Here is a 16,035-nt window from a genome sequence, read left to right as displayed (position 1 = left end):
GTATAGCCCCCATATAAAGGGACCCTCAGATTTGGCTGGCGGAGCCTCTAAGAGAAGAAAATTTCATCCGATCCGGCTGAAATTTGGTACATGATGTTAGTATATGGTCTCTAACAACCATGCAAGAATTGGTCTATGTCGGTCCATAATTATATATAGCCCCCATATAAACCGATCCTTAAATTTGGCTTGCGATCGCTCTAAGAGAAGCAAATTTCATCCGATCCGGCTGAAATTTGGTACATGGTGTAAGTATATGGTCTCTAACAACTATGCAAAAATTAGTCCACATCGGTCCATAATTATATATAGTCCCCATATAAACCGATCCCCATATTTGACCTCCGCAGCCTCTTAGAGGGGCAAACTTCATTCGATCCGGTTGAAATTTGGTACATGGTGTTAGTATATGGTCTCTACCAACCATGCAAAAATTGGTCCATGTCGGTCCATAATTATATATAGCCCTCTTATAAACCGATCCCCATATTTGACCTCCGGAGCCTCTTAGAGGAGCAAACTTCATTCGATTCGGTTGAAATTTGGTACATGATGTTAGTATATGGTCTCCAACAACCATGCAAGAATTGGTCCATGTCGGTCCATAATTATATATAGCCCCCATATAAACCGATACCCATATTTGACCTTCGGAGCCTCCTAGAGGAGCAAACTTCATTCGATCCGGTTGAAATTTGGTACATGGTGTTAGTATATGGTCTCCAACAACCATGCAAGAATTGGTCCATGGCGGTCCATAATTATATATAGCCCCCATATAAACCGATACCCATATTTGACCTTCGGAGCCTCCTAGAGGAGCAAACTTCATTCGATCCGGTTGAAATTTGGTACATGGTGTTAGTATATGGTCTCCAACAACCATGCAAGAATTGGTCCATGTCGGTCCATAATTATATATAGCCCCCATATAAACCGATACCCATATTTGACCTTCGGAGCCTCCTAGAGGAGCAAACTTCATTCGATCCGGTTGAAATTTGGTACATGTCGGTCCATAATTATATATATAGCCCCTATATAAACCGATCCCCAGATTTGTCCTCCGGAACTTCTTGGAGGAGCAAAATTCATCCGATCCGGTTGAAATTTGGAACGTGGTGTTAGTATATGGTATCTAACAACCATGCAAGAATTGGTCCATATCGGTCCATAATTATATATAGCCCCCATACAAACCGATCCCCAGATTTGGCTTGCGCAGCCACTAAGAGAAGCAAATTTCATCCGATCCGGCTGAAATTTGGTACATGGTGTTGGTATATGGTCTCTAACAAATATGAAAAAATTGGTCCACATCGGTCAATAATTATATATAGCGCCCATACAGACCGATCCCCCGATTTGGCTTGCGGAGCCTCTAAGAGAAGCAAATTTCATCCGATCCGGCTGAAATTTGGTACTTGGTGTTGGTCTGTGGCATCTAACAAACATGCAACAATTGGTCGACATCGGCCCATAATTATATATAGTCCCCATATAAACCGATCCCCAGATTTGACCCCCGGTGCTAGAGACCATAAACTAACACCACGTTCCATATTTCAACCGGATCGGATGAATTTTGCTTCTCTAAGAGGCTCCGGAGGTCAAATCTGGGGATCGGTTAATATGGGGGCTATATATAATTATGGACCGATATGTACTATTTTTTGCATGGTTGTTAGAGACCATATACTAACACCATGTACCAAATTTCAGCGGGATCGGATGAAATTTGCTACTCGTAGAGGCTCCGCAAGCCAAATCTGAGGGTCCGTTTATATGGGGCTACACGTAATAGTGGACCGATATGGCCCATTTGCAATACCATCCGACCTACATCAATAACAACTACTTGTGCCAAGTTTCAAGTCGACGGACGGACGGACATACTTAGACCGACACAGAATTTCACCACGACCCAGAATATTTATACTTTATGGGGTCTTAGAGCAAAATTTCGATGTGTTACAAACGGAATGACAAAACTGAGTTTTCCCATCGACTTTAATTAAATTATGGTGCTCCATATTGGGACAATATATATATATATTTTTTTTTTGTTTTTTTCAATAGAGAGAGCTAATCGCCGCTTAGTATCTTTATCAAGGAATTATAAAAAGCGTATATACCTCAAAGAGAGAAATTCAATTCACATTAACAAATATTGTGGTTTATAAGCTTACGACCTTTGCAGTCAAAGTTTACAATTATATTTATAAGTAATCAATAAATATATAAATAAATAAATAGTGGTTTATTAAGTAAATATTTATAATTTTTTTTTTGTATTACCTTTTATATGAAAAGATGTCCGTAGTCCTTTGTTTCTGGTATCGAAAGCATTAATTTCCAAAATATTAAATTTTTGTTGATTTTCGTATGGGTTGAAGTTGAAGTTTTATTTTTCTCCCATAGAATGTGTAAATAAATTCGTGGTTAATTTTTATTTGAAACTAAAATTAATTTTGATTCACCTGTTTTAATTTCTTTTTTTTTTTGTAAATTTTGTTAGTACATATTTTAATATATGTATTTTCGTAAATATATTTAAGTAATACTTGTAATAACACTTCTATATATAACACTTGTATTCAAATCAATTTTTTTTTAATTTTAATAAATTTGTATCAAATTTATATTAAATAATTTTTAAATATTTTTTTTAGATTATTTTTTTTTTTATTTTTTTTTAAAGACCAAAACATCACATATATTTTTCCACTTCGATATTTTAATCATATGTGTTTGTGTGTGGGTTTTTTGTTTTTAATTATTGAAATCAAGTTTTTAGATCAAGTTTTTTGTACCGTTTTTTTTTTGTTTTTTTAATTTGAAACCGATTTAATGTACTACAAACGAGCTTGTTTTTTTCCACATATTTTTTTTATATTTTTTTAACGTAAATATGTAATACTTCTTCAATGTTGGGGGTGTATTTTTAAATATTTTTCTCTTTTGGTATAGCAAAGCCTTATTTTTATAATATTAAAATTAATTTTTTTTTATTTCAATTAAGCAATATAAATATCTTTTTTACATTTTCTTAAATATTTGTATATTTTTTTTTTATATTACAATATATATTAAACAAAATTATTTTGTTAATTTTGGTAAATCACTTTGGATATATTTTGAATAAAATTAAAAATAGTTTTTGTTTTATTCGTGTAAATATTTTCTTTAATTTTCTTTTTAATCTTTCAAGAACTTGTTTATTTAAATTTATTACTGAAATCGTTTATTTTTTAGTTACACGCTCTTTGTCTTGAACTCTTGGTAATTTGTTTGGAATATTTGTCATATTTTTTTTTTATTGGACGATAGCCTTTGCTATACACATGTAATTTATGTGGTCTTATTGATGCTTAGATTTTGGTGAAAAAAATGAAAAAATTCTTTGAGCATTCCCGTAATCTGGACACTTTAGTTTTAATTTCTCCCTTCTTATTCCTCCTTATCAGTTTTGTGGGTATTTTTTGTGGCTTTACAATTTCAAATAGATGCCCTGAATTTTATAATTAAGTTTTTTTTTTCTCTTTTGGCAGCACTGATATGAAATATTCATAAACTTAAAAATTTATGATTTTTTGAGAGTACTCTGAAATTTAAAAACAAAAGAAAAATATGTACAATTTATTAGAAATTGTCTTATAGTTTGTATTTCTGTTAATAATAATAATGTACTGAAATGTATTTCTGTTTATAATAAAAACATTTTAAATTGTAATTTAAAAAATTTGCAATAAAGATCATAGTTTCAGGTTTAAAATTGTATTATATTTTGAAATTAATGACTCTCATATTTGAAAGTTTTATTCCTATGTTAAAGATGTGTACATTTAAAGTAAGGTTAATTTTCTTTAAAAAAAAGGAGAAAATTTTATCAAAAAACTACCAAACAAAAAATTTTGCAAAATTTTTTTTCTATAGAAATCGAAATGCGGTTAAAAGCCGGCTATGTAATTGGCTATCATTCAATTCAATGTTGCATGTCGACCATACATTTACACCATCATTCACACACACGCATTCACCCACCTCCCTCACAATCGAAACATTTGGCGACAAACCGACAAAGCGCAACAGTTTACCAACGAACCGAAACAAAAACAATAATTTATTTCTATAGAAATTTTTGTCAAAATTTTAATTCTATAGAAAATTCTGTCAAAATTTTAATTCTATAGAAATTTTTGTCAAAATTGTATTTCTATAGAAAAATTTGTCAATATTTTATTTCTATAGAAAATTTGTCAAGTACCAACTGTGGCAACCGTGGCTGTATTTAAGTGTACACATGATTTTATTTTTACTACGCAAGTACTAATTTATAGTTTCACTCAGTTTGACTAAAACATTTTTCTGCAATTGTGAAATCATTTCGTGAGTAATAGGGTCTAAATGTAGCCCCCTCACTGTGTTCCTCACTGATTCGGACAACATATTCTCGAGCATTTGAAAAATGATCACTGCTCACCTGGTTTGAAGTTTCGAAATATTGATCTTATTGCATTTCAACTTTTTTATACCCTCCACCTTAGGATGGGGGGTATATTAACTTTGTCATTCCGTTTGTAACACATCCAAATATTGCTCTAAGACCCCATAAAGTATATATATTCTGGGTCGTGGTGAAAATCTGAGTCGATCTAAGCATGTCCGTCCGTCCGTCTGTTGAAATCACGCTAACATCCGAACGAAACAACCCATCGACTTGAAACTTGGCACAAGTAGTTGTTTTTGATGTAGGTCGGATGGTATTGCAAATGGGCCATATCGGCCCACTTTTACGTATAACAACTATGCAAAAATTGGTTCATGTCGGTCCATAATTATACATAGCCCCCATATCAACCGATCCCCAGATTTGACTTCCGGAGCCCCTTACAGGAGCAAATTTCATCCGATCCAGTTGAAATTTGGTACGTGGTGTTAGTATAAGGCCGCTAATAACCATGCCAAAATTCGTCCATATCGGTCTATAGTTATATATAGACGATCCCCAATCACACAAAAATTGGTCCATATCGGTTCATAATCATGGTTGCCACTCGAGCCAAAAATAATCTACCAAAATTTTATTTTTATAGAAAATTTTGTCAAAATGTTATTTATATAGAAAATTTTGTCAAAATTTTATTTCTATAGAAAATTTTGTCAAAATGTTATTTCTATAGTAAATTTTTTCCAAATTTTATTTCTATAGAATTTTTTCCCAATTTTACTTCTATAGAAAATGTTGTCAACATTTTATTTCTATAGAAACTTTAAAGTTAATTATATACGTATTTAATCGGATTTTTATACTCTCCACCATAAGACGGGGGTATATTAACTTTGTCATTCCGTTTGTAACACATCGAAATATTGCTCTAAGACCCCATAAAGTGTATATATTCTGGGTCGTGGTGAAATTCTGAGTCGATCTGAGCATGTCCGTCCGTCTGTTGAAATCACGCTAACTTCCGAACGAAACAAGCTATCGACGTGAAACTTGGCACAAGTATTTGTTATTGATGTAGGTAGGATGGTATTGCAAATGGGCCATATCGGTCCACTTTTACGTATAGCCCCCATATAACGGAGCCCGAAATTTGGCTTGCGATTGCTCTAAAAGAAGCAAATTTCATCCGCTCAGGCTGAAATGTGGTACATAGTGTTAGTATATGGTCTCTAACAACCATGCAAAAATTGGTCCACATCGGTCCATAATTATATATAGCCCCCATATAAACCGATCCCCCGATTTGGCATGCGGAGCCTTTAGGAGAAGCAAATTTCATCCGCTCAGGCTGAAATTTGGTACATAGTGTTAGTATATGGTCACTAATAACCATGCAAAAATTGGTCCATATCGGTCCATAATTACATATAGCCCCCATATAAACCGATCCCCCAATTTGGCTTGCGGAGCCTCTAAGAGAAGCAAATTTCATCCGATCCGGCTGAAATTTGGTACGTGTTGTTGCTATATTGTCTCTAACAACCATGCCAACATTGGTCCATATCGGTCCATAATTATATATAGCCCCCATATAAGCCGATCCCCAGATTTGACCTCCGTAGCCTCTTAGAGGAGCAAAATTCATCCGATCCGGTTGAAACTCGAGCCAAAAATAATCTACCAAATTTTTATTTTAATAGAAAACATTGTCAAAATGTTATTTCTATAGATATTTTTGTCAAAATTTTATTTCTATAGAAAATTTTGTCAAAATTTTATTTCTATAGAAAATTTTGTCAAAATTTAATTTCTATAGAAAATTTTGCCAAAATTTTATTTCTATAGAAAATTTTGTCAAAATTTTATTTCTATACAGAATTTTGTCAAAATTTTATTTCTATATAGAATTTTGTCAAAATTTTATTTCTATAGAAAAATTTAGTCAAAATATTACTTCTATAGAAAATTTTGTCAACATTTTATTTCTATAGAAAATTTTGTCAAAATTTTATTTCTATAGAAAATTTTGTCTTAATTTTATTTCTATAGAAAATTTTGTCTTAATTTTATTTCTATAGAAAATTTTGTCAAAATTTTATTTGTATAGAAAATTTTGTCAAAATTTTATTTGTATAGAAAATTTTGTCAAAATTTTATTTGTATAGAAAATTTTGTCAAAATTTTATTTGTATAGAAAATTTTGTCAAAATTCCATTTCTATAGAAAATTTTGTCAAAATTTTATTTCTATAGAAAATTTTGTCAAAATTTCATTTCTATAGAAAATTTTGCCAAAATTTTATTTCTATAGAAAAATTTTTCCAAATTTTATTTCTATAGAAATTTTTTTTCCAAATTTTACTTCTATAGAAAATGTCAAAATTTTTTTTAAAATTATATACGTATTTAATCGGCCTTTTTTAGTTTAATATATACCACGTATGGACTATGTGGTATATATTACGGTGTTAGGAAGATTTAAGATACCTTGCCATCGGCAAGTGTTACCTCAACCCAAGTAATTCGATTGTGGATGACAGTCTTAGTAAAAGTTTCTACCCAATCCATGGTGGAGGGTATATAAGCTTCGGCCTGGCCGAACTTACGGCCGTATATATTTGTTTTCAATTTCCTTTAGACTTAGTCGATTTATTCTGGTCATTTTAGTATGTTTTTTATCAGTTTTTTTTTTATAAATTAAATGCATAATGTTCCACTATTTGTTTTTTTTTTTGCATATTTTCTAATTTAGAAAAAATTTCGTTGTTGTTTTTTTTTAATTTTTGGTGTTTGTTTTATTTGTTGTACGTAGTTTACATCTTGTTTTTGTATATTTGTGTATTTTCTTATTTCAATTTCTAAATGTTTTAATAAATGTATCTCTTGTCGTTTTTGTATGATTTTATTTGAAAAATTTTGTTTTAAAGCTTTCTTAAATATTTTTATTTTTTTTTTTAAATATTTTTTTTAAGAATATGTATTTATCTCTTGTCGTTTTTGTATGACTTTATTTGTAAAATTTTGTTTTATAGCCTTTTATAAAATGTTTTTATTTTTTTATTATTTTTTTATATTTTTTTTTTAAGAATATGTATTTATCTCTTGTCGGTTTTGTATGATTTAGTTGTATTTTTGTTTTTTAGCTTTTGTCAAAATATTTTTCTAATTTGAAAAACTTATTTATTTTCTTTTTTTTTTTTTGGAACCTTTATTTTTTCTTTTGTCAGCTTCATCTGAATTTGCTTTTTTTACTATCTTGTAATTTTTAATTTATTTAATTCTTGCAATAATTCAGATTTGGGTATGCGATTAAATAAAACCGAAATGTAAACATTTTCGAGATGCGGTTAAAAGCCGGCTATGTTATTGGCTGTCATTCAATTCAATGTTGCATATCGACCATCCATTTACACCATCATTCACACACACACACACGCATTCACCCATCGCCCCCCTCAATCGAAACATTTGGCGCCAAACCGTCAAAGCGCAACAGTTTACCAACGAACCGAAACAAAAACAAAAATGCCGTGTGACCACACTTGATAGGTCAAAGGGGTAGTGAGAGAGAGAGAGTGTCTCAGTTATAGGGTAACGGGAGATGGAGAATAAGGGCTAACGGTAAACAATAGAAGCCGGTAGCCAAATTTAATTTTCTTTTATTAGAGCAATAATAATTGCTCTTTTTTTGGTGAATTAGTAAGATTTCAGCTAATGGTCACTAAAAAAAATCTTTTAGGGGTGGTATAGGGAGGGGGGATGCTTTGTTTGTATTGATATACCTTTTTCCAAAAACAAAATGTCAGGCACTTAGGGATACGAAAATGTTTGTTTATCTTTCCAAAATCTAAGAAATTAAAGGGATTTTATTTTTTCACATTTGATGAATATTCACGTAAAATGTCCACGATTTACGTTGTCATTCTATAACGTACGTACAACGGCGGCGAACAACGAACGAACGCGTTGCAATTTTCGTTTTGGTTTTTTTGCATTTACGACTTTAGCGCGGCTCGATCGTCAAATAGCGCTGAAGTTCAACTGAAGTCATTGGATATTTCATAAAACCATACAGCTCAACACAGAATATGTTGTTGGGGCCCAACAACATAAAATCAAGCCAAAGAGCTGCTGCCTGGCTGTTCGCCTGCTATTCATCCATTCAAGAGCGACGCACAGCCAGCACCACCATTACACATACACCAACAACACAGAGGCAAATTTGTTTAGTGTTGTTTTTTTTTTTTGTTTTTGCAAGCAGACGTTGGGTTAACAATGTTGAATAGGCAGGCAATGCTTTGCTTTGCTTTGGCAGTCATAGCCAGTCAGACATCAACCACACATTCGCTGGTCGGTTTGATGGCTAACTTCCATCAATCTATCTGCAATGAATTTGGTTTTTGTTTTTTTGTACAGGCAACCAGCATGCCAACAATAAATATAGCCATTAAAAGAAACAAACAACATCAAACCATTTTGGCATAAAAATTTATCCATACATCTATTAAAAGGCAAGAGAAATATGTATGGAAAGGCTAAGAATTATAGAAGCAAAATGGTCGAACATCAAATCATACCAAACCTTATGGAATGGTATCAACCATAAGGTTACATCTGGTTTGATGTTGCAATTGCAAGAGTTAATGCAACTAACAACATGTTTGATTCAATATTCATAATGGTCCCCCAACAATCTTTAAGAAAGTATGATCATACATGTTTGTTTGTTATAGAGTAGAGTCTCTGTTCAGTAGAGTCTCCTTCATCTCTCTCATTTACCGACTCTCTTAAATTGGAATCGACCAGACAAACACTCTATAGGGCCAATAAGAAATATATTTATTTCCCACTCATTATTTTAGACTCTTTCTTTGTATATCTCATATTTGTTTAATGGAGAATGGATTTTTGTTGGATTTCCTAGGAATTGCTATTGTGTTGTGCAGTGTGATTAACAACCATCCGTAACATATACCACCAGTTTTGTGCTGGTCCTAGGTTATGGTTTATTGCGTTTTTGCTATGTAGACTGTATGGTGAAAAATCACTCAAACCTTATGGCCAAGGGGAATGAATGGAAAAATGATTCTGAAACTGTTTGTAATATCAATTAGAGATTTAGTCCACCAATGAGTGTGGTACAAAGAGGTTGGAGAAGGGAGTCATCGTGGCGCAATGGTTAACATGCCCGCCTTACATACACAAGGTCGTGGGTTCGATTCCTGCTTCGACCGAACACCAAAAAAATTTTCTGCAGTGGATTATCCCACCTCAGTAATGCTGGTGACATTTCTGCGGGTTTCAAAACTTCTCTAAGTGGTTTCACTTATAAGTTTTGAAAAACTTCAATGGCAAAGTTTTGAAAAACTTAAATGACTTGGGAGTTTTGAAATTTTTTTGAAAAAAAGGAGTAGCTTTGAAATTGATTTATAGAAAAAGAAAAAAAGGACAGACAATTTGGGAGAACGAAAAATTTCTTTGTATCGAGCAGTTGGAAGAAAAAAAAATTAAGCTATAAACTATATTGGACACAAGAAAGGAAATTTTTGCAAAACAAAAGGAATTTCCAAACGGAATTTCCGTCACACACTGCAATGTGGAACGCCGTTCGGACTCGGCTATAAAAAGGAGGTCCCTTGTCATTGAGCTTAACATGGAATCGGGCAGCACTCAGTGATAAGAGAGAAGTTCACCAATGTGGTATCACAATGGACTGAATAGTCTAAAGGGTGATACGGTCAAAATTTGGTCAAGGGAAAACGCGTGTAAATCGGTGAAATCGTTTATTTAAAAAATCAAATTAAATTTATTTTTCAAGTTCAATTAGTATAAAATTCAGGAAAAATATTCAGTTAGCCTTTCGCTTTTCCAAATCAAAATTGCCGGGCCTCACGCTAGACACCTGCCATCAGATTTTGTACAGCCACCTTGTCCACCTTCTTCGCCGCAGAAAGCCAGTTTGCCTTGAACTGCTGCTCGTCCTTAGCAGTTTTTATACCCTCCATCATAGGATGGGGGTATATTAACTTTGTCATTCCGTTTGTAACACATCGAAATATTGCTCTAAGACCCCATAAAGTATATATATTCTGGGTCGTGGTGAAATTCTGAGTCGATCTAAGCATGTCCGTCCGTCCGTCTGTTGAAATCACGCTAACTTCCGAACGAAACAAGCTATCGACTTGAAACTTGGCACAAGTAGTTGTTATCGATGTAGGTCGGATGGTATTGAAAATGGGCCATATCGGTCCACTTTTACGTATAGCCCCCATATAAAGGGACCCTCAGATTTGGCTTGTGGAGCCTCTAAGAGAAGCAAATTTCATCCGATCCGGCTGAAATTTGGTACATGATGTTGGTATATGGTCTCTAACAACCGTGCAAAAATTGGTCCATATCGGTCCTTAATTATATATAGCCCCCATATAAACCGATCTCCAGATTTGGGTTGTGGAGCCTCTAAGAGAAGCATATTTCATCCGATCCGGCTGAAATTTGGTACATGGTGTTGGTATATGGTCTCTAATAATCATTCAAAAATTGGTCCACATCGGTCCATAATTATATATAGCCCCCATATAAACCGATCCCCAGATTTGGCTTGCGGAGCCTCAAAGAGAAGCAAATTTCATCCAATCCGGTTGTAATTTGGAACATGGTGTTAGTATATGATCTTTAACAACCGTGCCAGAATTGGTCCATATCAGTCCATAATTATATATAGCCCCCATATAAAACATTCTCCAGATTTGACCTCCGGAGCCTCTTGGAGGAGCAAAATTCATCCGATCCGGTTCAAATTAGGAACGTGGTGTTAGTATATGGTCGCTAACAACCATACCAAAATTGGTCCATATCCGTTCATAATCATGGTTGCCACTAGAGCCAAAAATAATCTACCGAAATTGTATTTCTATAGAAAATTTTGTCAAAATTTTATTTCTATAGAAAATTTTGTCAACATTTTATTTCTATAGAAAATTTTGTCAAAATTTTATTTCTAAAGAAAATTTTGTTAAAATTTTATTCGGTTCATAATAAAAATTTCATCATTGTCAAAATTTTATTTCTATAGAAAATTTTGTCAAAATTTTATTTCTATAGACAATTTTGTTCAAATTTTGTTCGGTTCATAATCATGGTTGCCACTCGAGCCAAAAATAATCTACCAAGATTTTATTTCTATAGAAAATTTTGTCAAAAGTTTATTTCTATAGAAAATTTTGTTAAAATTTTATTTCTATAGAAAATTTTGTCAAAATTTTATTTCTATAGAAAATTTTGTCAACACTTTATTTCTTTAGAAAATTTTGTCAAAATTTTATTTCTATAGAAAATTTTTTTAAAATTTTATGTCTACTTTGTCAAACTGAATTATATTGGATCGATCTTTTTTGATTTAATATATACCACGTATGGACTTACATACAATTTAGAAAATGGTGTTAGGAGGTTTTAAGATACCTTGCCATCGGCAAGCGTTACCGCAACTTAAGTAATTCGATTGTGGATGACAGTGTTTAGATGAAGTTTCTACGCAATCCATGATGGAGGGTACATAAGCTTCGGCCTGGCCGAACTTACGGCCGTATATACTTGTTTTGGTCTTCTTTAGGTTCCGCTTGACAATAGCCCAGTATTTCTCAATTGGGCGGAGCTCTGGCGTGTTGGGAGGGTTCTTGTCCTTGGGAACCACCTGCACGTTGTTGGCGGCGTACCACTCCATGGCCTTTTTACCGTAATGGCAAGATGCCAAATCCGGCCAAAACAGTACGGAACAACCGTGTTTCTTCAGGAAAGGCAGCAGACGTTTATTCAAACTCTCTTTCATGTAAATTTCTTGTTGACAGTCCCGGAAGCTATGAAAATGCTGCTTTTCAAGCCACAGGTACAGATGGCTGGCCAAACCAGATATTTCTTTGCGAACTTTGACAGTTTTATGTGCTTGAAAATATCTGCTACCTTTCCCCTTCCTTTTGCCGTATAAAACTCCTGTCCCGGAAGTTGCTTGTAGTCGGCTTTGACGTAGGTTTCGTCGTCCATTACCACGCAGTCAAACTTCGTCAGCGCTTTGGCCGTCGTATTTTGTTTATCATCGCGATTTGGAGTCACTACCTTCTTGTAAGTCGATAGTCCGGCTCATTTTTTGGCTCGATGCACGGTTGTAGACGATACACCCAGCTTATTTGCGGCATCTCGGAGAGAGAGATTAGGGTTTCGCTTGAAACTACCGACAACTCTCTTTGTCGTCTCAGCGGCTTCCGGTTTTCGATTTCCCCCCGATCCAGACTTCCTGGCTGTCGACAAACGTTCCCCAAACACTTTAATTACATTTGTAACGGTTGATTTGGCAACTTTTAGCGATTTTGCCAGCTTTGCGTGCGAGTAGCTCGCATTTTCGCGAAGCGCGAGCAAAATTTTGATACGCTACTCTTCTTGCTTGGACGGCATTTTGACAACTGAAGAGTGAATTCCAAAATTAAAATAGGAGCAACATTCTACACACACACACCTTCAAAATGAGGGGTGTTCAGGTTTTTTAAATGCAAAATTGAAAGAAATACGTCAAGTTTATATTGACCAAATTTTGACCGTATCACCCTTTACTCTATAAATGTGATTAAAAAGTACCAAATGGCTCGCGGTTGTGCCTCGGTACTTGTGACAGTCGAAATGTATCAATAAAGCACAAAAGTGTCAATTTCATCAACCCTGCTGCAAGCTTGATGAGAGATTAATTTTGATGCGATAATATAGCAAAAGTCTCATGAAAATTATCCATTTTCGAGAGTTAGCCGTTTTTTACAGTATCCAAGTTTGAGATGTTACAATGTATATACTTCGAGAAAAATATTTCTAGTTTATTCCCTTTTTGGTGGCATTTTTTGGGGGGGTTTTAAGCTCGATCTATTTACGTTGAAGATTTACTTTGCCAATAAATCTAATAATAACGAACTTACCAGCATCAAAGGCAATACACTTTAGAAGATGGGATATTGGCTGCTGAGAACAACAAACCATTGACGCCGCTTGGACCCTACTTGTCGTGTCTTTGACCAGGATGATTGATTTATCCAGCATTTCGATACATTTAGCCAATGTCAGGTAAATCATATCTCACCTGCATTTCATAGTGTTTCATTCTATTTCCGTTTCCCTAAATCGAACCACTCAAACATATGTTTGAATTTAAACACAAGCTCTCTCTTCCCTACTCTTTTAAGCATTCTCTCTTGAGTTATATTGTTCACTAAAATCTCTTAAACACTCTTTGAATCTTTCGATTTCAAGTAGTTCATATTCTCTTAACAAACATTCCCATATGAACTTTTAATGCAGTTCAAGTGGCGGTTCGTTGTGCTTGTTTTAGCCATTTGAAGAAAACCGGCTTTTCCTCTAGATAGACGGATAGATAGATACTTACTCTCCATAGCTTATTTGTGGACTTCTCCTAGCCATGTCTTCAATATCAAGTTCTGGCCAATTTTCCAATTAATTCCAATTAATCCCAATGAGTAGAAAACAATTTTACTCTACTATAGCCAACGAATACCAAGACACATATAGTAGCTAGTAAAGCAGATTGCGCTGAAATAGTCCTCTTGGAGTTGGAAAATTATTAGTGTAGTTAACTTGGTAGTACATAAATCATCAGGGTTCTGAGACCAATATTCGAATGTGTTACAAACGTAATGACAAAGTTAGTATATCCCCCATCTTATGGTGAAGGCAATGATGACACACCTCAACTCATGGAAGACCATCGGACTTAAAACAGAATGTAGTCAACCTTAATGACTTTTCAAAGAATAGTTGCATCTCTCTCTCTCCGTCTAATGAATTGAGACAACTCCATCTCGATCTGTGGGGGTAGAATGGTCTACAATTGACGCTGTGTTATGATTTATAGGATTTTTGTTTACAGATTTATTAGAGATTAACGATAAATTATAAGATTTGTCTTGCCACCTTTGGATTGGGGTAATCTCTCTAAGCCTTCAACATTCCTATCTACCATTACAGGAGCTTATAGAGTAAAGCCCAGACTTGCATCTACCGCGACTCTATTGATTAGCAAAAATTAGTTCGATTATTTTGCAGTGGATATGTGTTCGTTACGTTACGCTATTTGACGTTAGAAATCTTGGCTCAATTAAGATTGAATGTTCATTCAATGGTTCGTTAAGATTTGTGATCAATTGGGTGGGTTGGTTTCAATTTTTGCGGTTAGTCAATTGATTGGCCGCCAATAGTCAATGGCAATTGTGGTGATCCAGCCTTCAGGCTCTAATGAAATTAATACAATTTCAGAGTATTTTCGGATTATTCCAGCAAATATTCATTAACATTTATCCATGTGACGAGCTCAGTTGCTATACTTTAAAAAAGGAGGAGCTCTAATGACTGACTAGAAAATGTTGACCTAATAGAAAGATATGCAAATTTAGTTTGGAGACTTGTGATAACATTTTCTACGGAAATAAAATGTTAACAAAATTTTAACAAAATTTTCTATGGAAATAATATTTTAACAAAATTTTCTATCGAAATAAAATTTTGACAAAATTTTCTATAGAATTAAAATTTTGACAAAATTTTCTATAGAATTAAAATTTTCTATAGAAATAAAATTTTAACAATATTTTGTATGGAAATAAAATTTTGACAAAATTTTCTATAGAATTAAAATTTTGACAAAATTTTCTATAGAATTAAAATTTTCTATAGAAATAAAATTTTAACAATATTTTGTATGGAAATAAAATTTTGACAAAATTTTCTATAGAATTAAAATTTTGACAAAATTTTCTATAGAAATTAAATTTTGTCAAAATTTTCTATAGAAATAGAATTTTGACAAAATTTTTACAACATTTTTTATAGAAAAAATTTTGACAAAATTTTCTATGGAAATAAAATATTGACAAAATTTTCTATAGAATTAAAATTTTAACAAAATTTTCTATGGAAATAAAATTTTGACAAAATTTTCGATAGAAATAAAATTTTGACAAAATTTACTACAGAAATAAAATTTTGACAAAATTTTCTATAGAAATAAAATTTTGACAAAATTTACTACAGAAATAAAATTTTGACAAAATTTTCTATAAAATTAAATTTTGACAAAATTTTCTATAGAAATAAAATTATGACAAAATTATCTATAGAAATAAAATTTTGACAAAATTTTCTATAGAAATAAAATTTTGACAAAATTTACTACAGAAATAAAATTCTGACAAAATTTTCTATAGAATTAAAATTTTAACAAAATTTTCTATGGAAATAAAATTTTGACAAAATTTTCAATAGAAATAAAATTTTGACAAAATTTTCTATAGAATTAAATTTTGACAAAATTTTCTATAGAAATAAAATTATGACAAAATTTTCTATAGAAATAAAATTTTGACAAAATTTTCTATAGAAATAAAATTTTGACAAAATTTACTACAGAAATAAAATTTTGACAAAATTTACTATAGAAATAAAATGTTGACAAAATTTTCTATAGAATTAAAATGTTGACAAAATTCTCTATAGAATTAAAATTTTGACAAAATTTACTACAGAAATAAAATT

At 32.7% G+C, this 16,035-nt stretch overlaps 1 protein-coding gene across 1 annotated transcript in view; it reads right to left on the bottom strand.

Annotated features, from left to right (window-relative positions):
* Positions 1–2,562, bottom strand: part of LOC142235947 (uncharacterized) — an 874,494-nt gene extending 871,932 nt beyond the window's left edge. The window contains exon 1 of the mRNA XM_075307200.1: positions 2,299–2,562. The gene's annotated coding sequence lies outside the window, so the exon portion shown is untranslated. The remainder of the gene's footprint in view (positions 1–2,298) is intronic.
* Positions 2,563–16,035: the final 13,473 nt, after the last annotated feature.

This window comes from Haematobia irritans, chromosome 4 (genome assembly GCF_050003625.1).
Source record: "Haematobia irritans isolate KBUSLIRL chromosome 4, ASM5000362v1, whole genome shotgun sequence".
In the NCBI taxonomy this organism is placed as follows: Eukaryota; Metazoa; Arthropoda; class Insecta; order Diptera; family Muscidae; genus Haematobia; species Haematobia irritans.
Note: the sequence above shows the minus strand (reverse complement) of the source record. Positions and strands in the feature narration are given on the sequence as shown.